Source organism: Hypomesus nipponensis, chromosome 6 (genome assembly GCF_054491055.1).
Source record: "Hypomesus nipponensis isolate SF chromosome 6, ASM5449105v1, whole genome shotgun sequence".
In the NCBI taxonomy this organism is placed as follows: Eukaryota; Metazoa; Chordata; class Actinopteri; order Osmeriformes; family Osmeridae; genus Hypomesus; species Hypomesus nipponensis.
Window position 1 is genome coordinate 8,614,340 of NC_140366.1, and position 14,257 is coordinate 8,628,596.

Genomic DNA, 14,257 nt, shown 5'->3' on the forward strand with positions numbered 1-14,257 from the left:
ACAACACCCAAATCAGATAAGAATTCTTGTCAACAGAGTGAGCAGTGTTTATTTCATGCTAGCCATGTAGATCTTTAGTACACAGACTTCATAGAAACACTCAGTCATTTTCACAAATACATAGAACAGTCTTTCAAAACGACATGTGACTACTATCAACCGTGCGTCCCAATGGTCTGACCAAAGAATCAAAGTTCACCCATCTATTTTCCCATCAGTCATCGGTTGCCTGCTCCTCAGCTTATAGACCCCCCACTACTGTTGGTGGTCTGCTATTGGTCACTGTTGGAGGTCTGCTATTGGTCACCGTTGGTGGGGCAAGGCTTTCCCCTCCGTGTGACCTCTGGCGGTGTCTGCGGCCCTGCCGTGCCCTCTCAGGGGTCATTAGAGGAAGGAAACAGATGTCACAGCCTTGTTTTATGAGTGTCTCTGTGGACGTGCTCCCTCGGCTCCTGTTGAACATCGACTGTTTGTTTTCAGACTTTCCCCAGTGTCCATAACTTTCCCCAGTGTCCACAACCCTGACCGAGGTGTCTGGATGACAGCTGAAGATGCAAAGCTAGAAAGTGGAAACCAGTGGTGTTGTCGATAAAAAATGTTTGGCTGTTCAACCGTGTACTGCACTGTTTATCCACACACTGGATGCTTAAGACATCAGTTGTGAATCATTACTGTTGAGGATACAACAGACTACGGTAGAGGAGGAAGGGACAGGATATTCAAGGCCTTCAAGATCCCCCAACAATACATGTTTTTCTCCGCTACTTAGTCCACAAAAGGTTGACACCTGATCAAAAGGTCTGGAGAGGCAGTGAAAATTCCTCACCTGCTGTTAAAGGTACAGTGGCCCTCATTAGTCGAAAGAAAACAGAGAAACTTAGTAGCTGTTAAATATGACCTGACGATACAGTAGATCTGACTCACTACGGCGTATCCCTTTTGGTTCTCTGATTCCCTTATTTGCTAGAGCTGAGGGAGAGTGGCTTTAATCAACACTTAAACTGGACAAGGTGTGTGCCTAAAGAATGTCCTGATGATAAACCGTCTTTACAGCCTTTAGACTGGATTCAAGACCTTCCTAATGAGGCTAAATGAATTCGGAGACTTCCTTGCAACAACTCATTGAAGTCACTTGATGTCAGCCTTCAAGGATCTAGACACTCGCTGAACTGGAACACCCAGACCTTTTATCGCGCTAATGCCCTCCATCGATCTTAAACTGTATATGTTGTCCAGATACACACAGCAGAAACAAGTGGGACGAAAGGCCTTATGACGCGAATTAAGAGGGCATTTACCAACAGGTTTACAACCCAAACACACGTGAACCTGAGTCCCTACCGCTCAGCAGGGGTTGAGAAGCAGTAAAACATACAGTCAGACAAGGAAAGAAATGACTGATTAACTGCAGATGAAAAAGAGTGACACTCTAGGCCGATGTTGCATGTCACTGGTTTTAAATAGGGTGGGCGAAGCCCTGAGATATGGCGCCATTTATCTCATAACCCAGCAGGAGACTGATGGAACACTGGGCTTGTGTGTGCAGCCTTACAGTACACGTACTGTATTTACTGTAGGTGTTCATTGAGAGAGAGAGAGAGAGAGAGAGAGAGAGAGAGAGAGAGAGAGAGAGAGAGAGAGAGAGAGAGAGGGAGGGAAGAGGGGGGAAGAGAGAGAAATTTAGCTCTCCAATGCAAAACAAGTAGAAAATCGAGCACTGGTGCAATTTTCGTAAAACAAATCAGCTGTGTCAATGGCAACACGTTTTGCAGTAAAAATTTGACATTCATCACAGGCCACAAAATCTACAAGCAGGAGGATCTTGAATTCAACTTTTCCTGCTAAAGTGACAATGGGCCCCCTTAAAAGGGGATCGCACATTTCCAACATGGCAACATCAGATACCCCTCCACAGGAGCAAACATCCAAGGACAGATTTGCAACAGATATTTCTCTCGATTAATGACACATATCGAGCTCGTTCAAATGATATGTATTGGAGAGAAATGGTTAGACCACCCACCCCAGCAGTGTTGAAACGAGGCCCACAGAGGGCAATTAAGCCGTTTCCCCGGGTCACTCAAGTCCAACTTGTTAAAGTTGTGAACTTGGGGAGGGGGAGCCACTGGCAAGGATCCAAGAACACCAGGTTGACAGTGAGGAGCACGGGCCAACAATATTTCTGTCCGTCAACGGCAGCCTCGTGGACCACATCGTGTCTCACTAACGAGGTAGGGAGCATTCCTCAATCGTCTCCTCTCGGGTCTATTTTCCGAAAGGCACGAGGAGAAGGTGTGTGTTGTCAGAATGAACTAAGCCTTTCAAAGCAAAGGCTGTATTCAAGCAAAATGGCCGATATGTGTTTTTTTTTTCTTTTTTTTTCACGTTTCTTGTAACAGTGCTGCATATCAAGGTGAAAATCAACGTTTTTTGCTGTGCTTGAACTGCATGCGCTTGACTGGATGTTTTCAGCTGTCCTTTTAAACAGTTATGGCCGTCCTGTTCAAATCTAAACAGTGACTCTGAGAGTGACAGGACAGTCTCATAAATCTTCTTTGTGTGGAACAGTGGGATGAGTTACTGTTGTCCAGGGACAGCTGACTGTTAGCCAGAGCTGGCATGTGAAAATAGCTTGGATAACTACTCCCTTTCCTCAATGGACAAAAGCCAAGAAATCCTCCCTTCGAGTATTACTTCTCAGCTGACCTACTTCCACACGTGACCTTCTCATTGTGAGGGAAGAGAGCAGTTCCTTGCCACCAAGGCCAAAGGTGACCCAGACTGCTGGACCTTCGGCGGTATCGCAAGAGTGGAGCAGATGTGGGCCTGTGAGCTGTGAAAACAAAATGGCTGCCAAAGTCGCGTGGAGTTTCTTACATCAGCAGTTGTGGTCCTGTGTGTGTTGAGGCTGGAGCCAGAGGTGAAGAATTGAGATGGAGCCAGTGACAGATCCAAAGGGCCGGTCAGGTTCTGAGGGGAATTCTCACCCTCTTGTTTTGGCTAAGGTCTTCCGCACACACCACCGACCACTGACATCATTGACCGTCTGCTTGGCGGTTGACGTCGCTGGCGTGGGTGTGGTCACGGGCCATAGAGAGCAGCAGAAAGGATCAAAGGGGCTGGAGCCGCTTGTCAGTCACCCACTGGGCCACCAACAGCAGTAGTAACACACAAGGGTGGAAGCAGGCGCATTAGGTCACACACTGAAACACTGGGGACGCCAGTCACACTCTCCTCTTTCCCTCTAACTCTCCTCTCCGGGAAAGTACTCTGGAGGGAACAATGTTAGTGTGGCTTTTGGGGGATGTTTGTTTAGTCAACAACATGACTCCTTGTGAGACTACCCTCATGGGGCTGACAGTATTTCTGTTGACGTTCATTTACAGACTGTCGAGGTATGACCTTTTGAACATGGTTCTTTAGCTTTATGTTTATCTGATATGTACTGTATGGATATTCCTCATAGAAGCCTTTGCTGAAATCGTTTTCCTGCAACAGCAGTGCACACTCTCAGACAATGGTAAAACCAACAGGAACTGCGAAGAACAATGGGGCCAGACAGTGCTGTCTGAAGTCTGTCAACATTTGCAGAGTCATCATGCGTCGTCATCAGTCATCTGTCGCAATCCAACCATTCTAGTTTTTGTCTATATTTTATCTATCTGTCTCACACGTACTCTCTCCATCTCTTTTGTAATATCACACTATGAGTGATCATTTGCTACCAGGTCACAACGTGCTTTCACAAGTCTCGTGTCCAAGACTGCCTACCCACAGTTGTCAACCATCCCACGACTACACCATCTCACCCTCATCAACTTATCTTGTCCCCGATAAGAATGTAACAAGTAGCTGACAAAAGTTGTGGTACAGCAGGTTTTGCCACCTTCATTCACCAGTCAACAGGCCTTTAGGTGCTTTTTCACTTGGGGCCACTTTGAGAACCACAGTCACACAAGCTGGTTCTGAACCACAGTCACACAAGCTGTGTAAATACACATAAAATGGTCAACACCAAGAACTTCCTGACAGACAAAACTTCCCAAAGTATTACATAACAGATTATTTGTGACACATTCAAATTAGTGGAGCTTTCCAGTAAACGTGGAGGAAAATGAGCGGCCTTATGGTATCTGTATCTTAGATACAGCCCGCACTGTGGGGCACGCTGGTGACGTACGTTTTTTTTTTCAAGTGGAGGTGAGAAAACGTCCTACCTGCATTGTCTTGTTTGTAAGCACAGCAGAGGAGACAGATAATCTACCATGGTGAGCTAGGGGCTGTTATAAATTACCTGCCGATGCCAGCGATAAGCTCTGTCAAAACTACCTCTGCCCCTCGTCCTGCAGGAGAGAAAGATCCCCATGGAAACCTCAGATATTAAGAGATAAATCACCTGGATTAGGTTCATTTACAGAAGATACACATTTAGTGGAAGGAAGACTGCACCCAATGACGGCCAAGATGTACCTGGAACTTATTTTAGTTATATAACTACCAAGGTATACCATGGTACAGTAAAAACAAAATGAATAAATCCAAGGAAAATGCCAATAACAAACTATTGTTAATGACTTTCCTCTCAAAACACTATAACAAAACCAAGTTCAAAAATAATAAATATAACCCCTGCAGTAGGACTGACATCTGCTGGCATCATCTTAATCAGCCATCTCACAGAGCCTTAGACTTCAAATTGACACCGTAATTACAGATAAAAGCAAATAGCAGATTATGTACTGCTTCAAGTGGTGTATTTAAAAAGCTGTGGCTACACGATAGTATCTTACCACCCCTCCACTCCACCCAGAAAATACCAAGTCTCAAACATTAAATAATCCTGCTATCAGACATAGCTTAACTTTGATGTTGTTGTTTTTGCAAATGCCCAAGCTCCATTAAGGGTGGAATTGCCGTGGCAGTCAGTCTGAGTAGGCGCCAGGCTTTAGGTCAGACCAATAGATGTGTGGGCAGGAAAATAATGCTTGACATGCAGTACAAAGACAGAATGAACACACATTTGTACTCATAATTACTACCGATAAGTCTGACGTGCATGAATACAATGGTTATTCTGTGATTTAAATATCTGCCCATTCAAGACTTCCAGTGTACTTTGCTTGCCACTTTTTAATAAAAAAAAAAATGTTTACCTCAGAATTTGTGGATAGTGCAAAGGAGAGAGACAATGTGCTAAATGATGTGCTCTAAATCTAGATATAAGCAAAGAATTCTACACACTTCAAACGGGACTCGTCGAGTTCTTTCAGGAAATCCCTCATTTAACATCTGAGGATGTAAATACATTGGGCAAAATCGGCTACTAAACCCTTACTGTGAACCAAATCAAAAAGCTATTTTACACAGTACAGACAAATCACCTCTGCCCCCTCAACACACAGACACATCACATTATATGGTCAAAACTGGCAAACCAGTCAAACAATAACAGAATATTCTGAACAGATTAGGGGATCAGAACATGTTGTATTACAGCCAGAAATATGTTACCTGTGGGAACAAAACACCTCCAATTTACCCACAGTTTGTCTGTTCTGTATGGGGAAAGCAAATGTTTATGGTGTAGAGCTTTGTACACACTTGCATTAGCCTAGGACGTTAAAGAGTGAACGAGTCATTCTAATTTCCTTGATCCAACTCAATGCAAGTCACATTAGTCCAAGAAGTTATTTATTATTGCTCAGTCTGTAGCAATAATCTGCTAATCTCTCCCGGTGGTCTCCTGGGACCAGTCCTGGCTACCGTGGAGAGAATGTTGGGGAGTTCCAAGGGTCATTTTCACCTTGTTTACATATCCTAGTCAGCTATTTGGATTGTTTATTTCAGGGCTAACTTGTGGCTTGAAGTAGTTTGCTAATTTGGTCCACTTAATTGTGTAATCGGCCTTTTTGAAAAGCTCTGTTTATTTTCATCGATGACGTTTTGCTAATGGCGTTGGTTAGATTTACACAATGGTAGGGTTTCAAAGAGAGTAGTTGATCTGAGACAAAAAGTCATAGAAATTGGTTCCTGAAAAACAGGAGAGTGGTGGTAAAATGGGAAGATTAAAAACGAATAGGGAGGGGGAATATTTCCCCCCCTCCCCCTCCGTCACACAACGAACACGTGAAACAACATTTTCACATTCAACTAAATTACACCTAACTTTTCTAGAAAAGATGATTGTAAACTCAAGAGTCCTGTTGAGAGACCAAGAGCTGTATTAAATCATGAGCCACATGTTGCAGATATGTTGAAATGTAAAGCCTTCCATCTCTCTTTAGTAGCTTCTACATGACTAGAGTAAACCGTGGCCAGACCCTCCTGGATCTTATTTGTCCATATTGAAGACAAGAAAGGCCAAGATGGATCCACCTGGTCCTCATTGCAAAGCAGCGGCCTGTTCAGATACATATCCTGATCACCGCAGATGACCTACTGGCTTACGCACTTTATAAAAAGTCTTCCATCATCTCTACAAAACTGCAGAATACCGGGCCATCACCTGAAACATCATAAACACCTAGATCAGCGTCTTCTCTTCAGGGCTCACTCCGAAAGCAGACCGACTTTTTAAGAGGACATACGTTCGCTAGAAAAACAACATGCATTCCTAATAGGCCTATGATGGACTCCGATTTCAATAAAAAAGAAAACACATAATTTGCCGGTGGAGCTAAAGCACACATGCATCTGCTTTCCGAGTGCTTTTGATAGAGATCACAGGAGTCACACAGAGTCAGTTAACCTAGTGGGAAGCAAGCCAGAGAGAAAGCCATGAGTGTGACTGACGACCAGCTGGCCAAAGTATACCACATACAACATCAATGGCGAGCCAAAAAGCAGATTTCTGTAGCTTGTTGTAAAAGACACATTTGATTTGCTTAAGGCAAGAAAGAGGACGTTTGGTTGCCCAGGTAGGCGGCAATTCAGAAAACATGAAACAGAAAATGATCTCATAGGGTTGTAGTGTTTTTTTGTGAAAAGGCCAATGCTCCCCTTTGCGAGGGTTGCCATGACTGTGATTGTATCTCGAGCACAGAGGGGCTTACTTTCAACAATCTGAGAGGAATCCACTAGCCTAATTGACATTGCCACATCTCAGATAGGATCATTAGATCAAACACTTGTTTCAGGCACATGAGCCCATCCTTCCTGACAGGCATCAAGGACACCCTTTCAGCAACAAAGACAGAGACAGCTCGTGTTGCTCATTTCTACCCTTGGTTTCAACTGAATGGGAACATTTCCCAGTGTTAAAAGACCCAAAGTACTGCTTACTGACGGCACAACCGGAGCCTTTCTTCTTCCAATTTGTCACCGTCAATTACTAAGGAACCCAATCACAGCCCAAAAAGGTGTTTCAGTATAAGGGTGTCCCTTTATTGGACTATGTGTGAGTAATGTACACAAGTAATGTACACTTCATACGACTCCTGTGCAGGAAAGTTGTGTTTGGAATACTGTGTGTTGTTTTTAGAATACATTTTTACATGAGACGTAGTATAAAACATGTTTTGAAAGAGTTTCCACAAGATAAACAAGTTCAAATTATTATTGTTTGGCAATTACAAGGCATTTTTTTCAATCTTACCTTTATTAGCATTAACTAAAACTAAGAGAATACCGTAGTGAAGAATGTCAGAAGACTTTGAGATCTGTCTGAATTGGACCCTTATTGAATTGTGTAGTTTGACTATAAAGCGATTTAATGCGTGCTAACATAATGGATGTGATTTATTTCTTATAAGGGTTTGATTTCTCCAATTCTGGTCTGGATATGTAGCCATGATGCTTTGTTTAGGGTGGTTGTGATTTTTACGTGGAATTCAAGGTTAGTAATTTCTGCCGAAGCACACAAGTAAAGATGAATGGATATTTACTCACTCTTTCTCTAACATAAAAAGGTGAGGTAACACATGAAATACAAACGTGAGGAAGTAGATGAACATAACCCGTAAATTCCTGAAGCAATCAGTAGTAATATCAACCAAAGCAAGCGTACACAACCATAATTCATTTTCAATAAAAAAACAAGTTCTTCTGCAAATATTTTGGTGAGATTTATTTTATATTGCACAAACCAGCCATCCACTGACGTATATTTACTTGAAATATAAAATAAAATAGAAAGCTAAATAAAGTCGATTCTCCATTGACGCAACAAAAAAACATCTTACTTCACAGAAGAGGGGAGTGAAGCTCCTGTTCCACATGCCATAAATCTAAGCAGGGGCCTGCAGGTGGAAAGGTCTTGCCAACACCAACAGGACCACAGAGCAGCTACTGCTGCCCTGCGGCTAAGCTGGGGATTCGACCCGACTGACCCTTGCTTCAGACGACCGCAAGCTACAGGCGGCACCTCAGACAGACCCACCACCGCATGCCCTTGACCAGCTGGGCTGAGAGAATGCAACAAACAACCCCTTCTCTATGAACAGTTTCTGGAACAATCTAGGGTCATATCTTCTCGAAGTGTCGCTTTTATAGTCCAAGTGTCGCACGGTAATCTAAATTAAACAACTCTGTGGCTGCTAGGGTCTGTAAAAGTGCCTACGGCATGTGCTCACAGCACTATTAAGGGCTGTGGAGAATTCCACAGCAATACTGCCACCTTCTGTCTTAATTGATGCTGGAAGATTAGTCTCTTCACACTGCAGAGATGTGTCTGAAAATATTATCTATTTGGGTGACAAAACTGGCAGTTTTCTGATCTGCGCTTTCTGATACTCTTGGATTTGCACAACTACAGGTTCCTAATAGAGTAACACGGCTAATAATAACAACAGGTCTACATGGTTTATGATTACATTTACATTACATTTACATGTAGTCATTTAGCAGACACTCTTATCCAGAGCGACTTACAGTAAGTACAGGGACATTACCCTAAAGGCAAATAGGGTGAAGTGCCTTGCCTAACGACACAACGTCATTTTGCACGGCCGAGAATCGAACCAGCAACTGATTAATAACCCAATTCCTTAACCGCTCAGCCATCTGACTCCCATAAGAAATATGTATGTGTAACAGATGGTATGTGTCTGTATATACACGCTGTATATAAACAGTCATATTTCAGTCAAATGTCATAGAAACATACAAACCAGGATGTTGAGTAAATGGGAGAGGTCCGTGCTTGACAATGTACATTTGTGAGGAGCGGCGACCTCCAGCAGTAATCCATCTGAGCTTGTGATTCTTTAAAAGGCATGGCCAGACACCCAGGGGACCCCATGCTGGGTTGTCTTGAACTCTCCCACGCAAATGCACAATTAACTCAGGTAAGCTCCTGGAAAATCCCTTTCTGTTCATCTGGCTAGGGGAAAGACTTCAGGACAACAACTCATTTCTGTTACTGTGCACTCTTATGGATTGAGATATGGATTGAACACAAAATAATACCACGTAAATGTGATCCCATGATTATATAAGACAAAGAAGTATCAGAAGTGAGAAAAAACAGATAGAAAGTAATACCATGCCAAAATATCACAGTTTTAGCTGCAGATAATGGACAGACTTTGGAAGAAACATTTTGGTCATCGATTACTGTCTTATTGACATTCTTTCACAACTTCATCTGTAAAATTTTACGGGAGTTCTGACAAAGGCACCTGCAGTAATAATAGGAAGACTTCTTCAGGGGAACATCTTGTGAGGGCCGAGCGGGCTTTCTTCACATGCAGCCAAACGATCCGTGAGGGAATTAAATGGAAGTTGTAAAAATAGATGAAAAAAAACCATCCCTGTTCGGCTGTTGCGGTGGTCTCTTCTTCTCCCGGGTGAATAGTCTACAGCTGAAAACACTGAAGATGTTTGTGTTTAGAGGGAAAATTACACATCTATCATTCATTGTGGGGGGGCGGAGGCGGGGGAGGGGGAGGGGGGGCGGAGGAAGGACCGGCGGGCCTGTTTCCACGACTGACATGCCACTCAGTGGAGCACGAACGAGTGAGACAGAGGGGAATCCTAGAAAGGCTTCATCTTGCAGCGCTCTTTCTGTTTTTGGTCTCATTGATTTCCCATATTTGTCGTTTCCACTGCATTCCCACCGAGCCTTTGGAGTCCCAGTTAAACAGCCTGAGAAGCTTGTTTTAACAAACAGGCCCATCAAGTCAACCAACCGTAGCGAGCACTCAGTGCTGTTTGTATTACCAATGGTTGAGGAAGACTGTGAAGTTTGCATTAATAGCGTCAATTAAACTGTGACCTGGGGGTGGATAGTGACAACGTGGTGCTTCTCTGTTTGAAGGAACAAAAAAAACCTTGAAGACATAAAATTTCACAGAGCCGGACTGTACAGTCATCTACACAAATATCTTGCCTGAAATTCATGGGCGACACCCATTGTATATTTTACTTGGCCACAAAATGTGCCAAGGGTGTAATACGTTGTGTGTCCTTTGGTACTATTTAATGTAGAAACTCCAAAACTCACAAATGCAGTATAACCAAATGGAATGTTCCAAATACAAACCAATATGCCAAACAAGTCATATATCTTCCCTCCTCTCTTGACACAGATTGACCTCACTGGATTGATGGATAAATTCAGACCCAGATTTTCTGCTGGAGCTTGCAAAGGGTTCCTACTGTTTTTCTGTCTGTTGGTGGCCTGGGCTCTAATCACCTTAGCCTCCCTGAGAGACCATAAATTTCTCAGATGAGATGAAGTCCTTGTGTTCCTCACATGGGCAGCAAGGCGAAATCTGCCGCGTTGTGTTTTGACAGCCTAAGACTTTAAATCACGGTTTTATGACGGCTGGGGAAAACTCACGTCCATGTTGTCGAGGCTGATTTATGCTCATTGGAGTCTGGAGGATATGATAATTTGGCCGGCAGCAGATGGATAGAAAGATACAGAAGGGTGTTCTAAGCCGGACATTCTCAACACCGAACACAAATGGAATCCACATGATTCAGAACATGCCTCTGTAGAACATCTCTGTTTCAACTGTGTGGTTGAACTCAAGGCTTCAATCTGATGGCATTGGGCTTCTATCAGAGGTGGCAAGGGCTATCTTGTGGACATTCGTAGATTTTCATAAACACACCAAGTTTCCTAACTAAGGCCATGACTGGCAGCAGAAATATTCTATGCAATAAATTATCCTGTAATTACTAGTGTGGTCTGAGGTCTGTCATATCCAGATAGCTAACTTTTTGTGGTGAGAGTTTCAATAAGAGGTGCTGTGAGTGATTCCATCAAGGATTCCATCACATATAAATCTCAATGAGCCATGGAATGGCACAAATCACTGCACAGCAGCGGTGGTTCACATCCCAAATATATTAAAAAAGAGGAATCCTGAACCAATATGCTAAATAGCCTGGCGCAATAAATACATGAATCAACAGTGCTAATCCTTTAGCTCGCAGAATAAGACACAGCGTGTGCCCACACCTGGAACACGATGCTTTGAGCCATAAACGCTTCAGTGCTGTGACATAATCACACACATTGCCATGTAAAGGTCCTGAATGATTTACAATAGCTTTGTGGGATGATCTCAGTGAATATGTGCTGTTGGCAGCAAATTCTGTTTCTTTTCCATCCTCCTTTTTTTGACTACACGGGTCCCTGACAGTTATGAGGTCAGTTGGACTGAGAGCCAACAGTGTAAATTGTAGAGCTGGCATTTGTATGCAAGTGTGTGTGTGTGTCTTTCAAGTGTATTTGCCAGTACAAGTACAGGTACACATGTTTTTGTGTATGCATGTGTGTGTGTGTGTGTGTGTGTGTGTGTTCATAACTACACACTGAGGCTAACAACAGACTGGCTGATGCTTGAGGGAGTGAAAGTATGGTTCTGTTTGACCTTAAACATCTCCAATTTATGCTGAGGCACTGAGTCAGAATAATCCAAAAGTTTAAAAAGTTTCCCAATCACGTATTTAGGTTGACTGGAGGCCAGAAAATTGCAGGCACAAAATGTAACAGTAACTACATTGAGCTTACTTTATGCAAAACCAAAACTTTTATAATTGTGAGAATATTACAAATCCAAGCACATTTTCACAGTACCTCTATATGGCTAACTGGACAGCAAATGTTACAACGAGGGTTACACAACTAAGAATTTGCTATCCAAAGTTTATTAGTTGTTGGCACATTTGTTGAGCTGCCCTCTACACATATTTCAATGTAACAACTAGTTTTAGGTGGTGGCTGCATAGGCCATTATGGTTATTTATCCATTGTATGCTGTGGGGTTTCACATCATGGAAAGCTATTTCTCAGCGCAACAGTGTTGGTGGGCCACACGTGTCTGGCTGGATTCCTCCGGCTACAGGCTTCTTTAAATAAGTATCCCCCCCCTCAGAGTGTCTCCCAGCACGGAGTCTGGCTGACCATCCCCCTCCCCCTCCCCCTCCCCCTCCCCCTCCCCCTCCCCCTCCCCCTCCCCCTCCCCCTCCCCCTCCCCCTCCCCCCAATCACATGACCACTCTCCCTCACCTTGATCTGGAGGAGGATGTGACATGTATGGATGGGGTCAAAGGTGAAGGAAATGAGGATCCCAGCTGAGACTGGGGGGATATAATCTATTACCGCTCGGAGACACTGACGCTCTGTGAGGGAAGGAGCCGAGCTCAGAGCTGCTCTCAGGGAGAGATCTCCATCTTGTCTCCTTCCAGAGTGGGTGGGATGCACAGGGGAGCCCTGTTATTGTTAACCGCCAATGTGTTTCAAATGGAGTGAGCGACGGTACAGACAGGTTTGTGGAAAAAGCAGCTTGGTGTGGACTGAGCGGGAAGTGATTCAGCGGCAGTACGGTCTGTGACTGCGAGCGCTGCTTAACCCATCACCGTTAGACAGGCGCTCCTTGCTTGGGTCTCAGCCCTGTTTTCTCTGGGTTATTCTACACGGTGTCTCACTGATAGTCGTACTTTGGGGAAGGAGAAGTTTGTTGGGAGCCTTAGCTGTTGTTATTTTAATTATTTTTTTTCCCCTTCAGTAACCATTCTGTTGTGGCAATTACAATATTCAAATATCACTACTAATAAGATTTGGGCTATTTATAAGCCTACCAATAACTCCATAAATGTTGGGGGGTTTTGCCTCATAAACAGTGAACTAGCTTCCTTGAAAGAACAACGTAATGTGTGCATTATTTTGTATTCAAACGCTTCTTCACGCAATGCCTGACTATTTCCTTCTATCTTAATAATCCCTAATAAACAATCGCTTTTTTAAATATACATGTATTATAAAATTATAAAATGATATCCATTCCCGGGAAGACTAGGAATAATGAGACGCTGAACAGAGTCGGAGGAGGGATTTTATGTTGCTCAGAATTTCTGAAGGAAAATTGGCTCTTTCCATGAGAACATGTTTATAGCAATCTTTTAAAATGTTACCCTTCATCCACTGTCAAATAACTAGCCAATTAGCCTCCATATCCATAAATGAAAGAACTATGTACCTCCTTATGATAATAACATTTCCTTCTGAAATTGGATGTCTTGCAATGTTTTCCCATTGAAGATGTGGGAACCAAAATACAAAATCTGTATATAATAGAAACATTATTTGCCGAGCATATTACTTTTATAATATTTGATACACTGCCTACCACAAAACATGCAATTCACATAAGAGCTGATTGAGCTTGTTTGACATTAGGCAACGCTGACCAATGCCCCAACAGTACAGGGACATTGCACTTGTAAATATTCTGTCACCACAGCTTCAGAGACCTTCGATATTTGCCTTGTGTAGACAGTCCCAAGGTATTAAAGAGAAATTGTGCAAGGCCTAAGGCCAGAGATGCTGCATCTTAGTAATGATGTTCAGTAACATCTGCCACAGGTAGGCTATTGTGTTACAGATGTCTTAAATAACATTCATTTAAACCAATCAAGACTGCGCAGGATGCAGACATAGTTACTCGATGTTACTGTATTCGACCAAATTCTGCAATTAACCACTGCTGGTAATGTAGTCACATTCTGAGTACTCTGAGTGTTTTGGTCACTACTACACAGACACCACTAGATGGCAGCAGTATGCAGTCAAAAACAAGTCACCTTACACTTTTATTGTTCTGCAGTTTTTTTCCATATAGGTATGACAAATTATAAATATGTACATCAATGTGTATTTTAAAAATAGCCTGTTTGTCATGTTATGCATTTAAAGACACCCTATAACAAGGGTACATCGAAAAATAAATGGCTGATTCCTCCCCTCAGGAATGACATGCTTACAACACCAGAGGGTGCTCTTGTCAAATATAAAGAAGATTTGAGT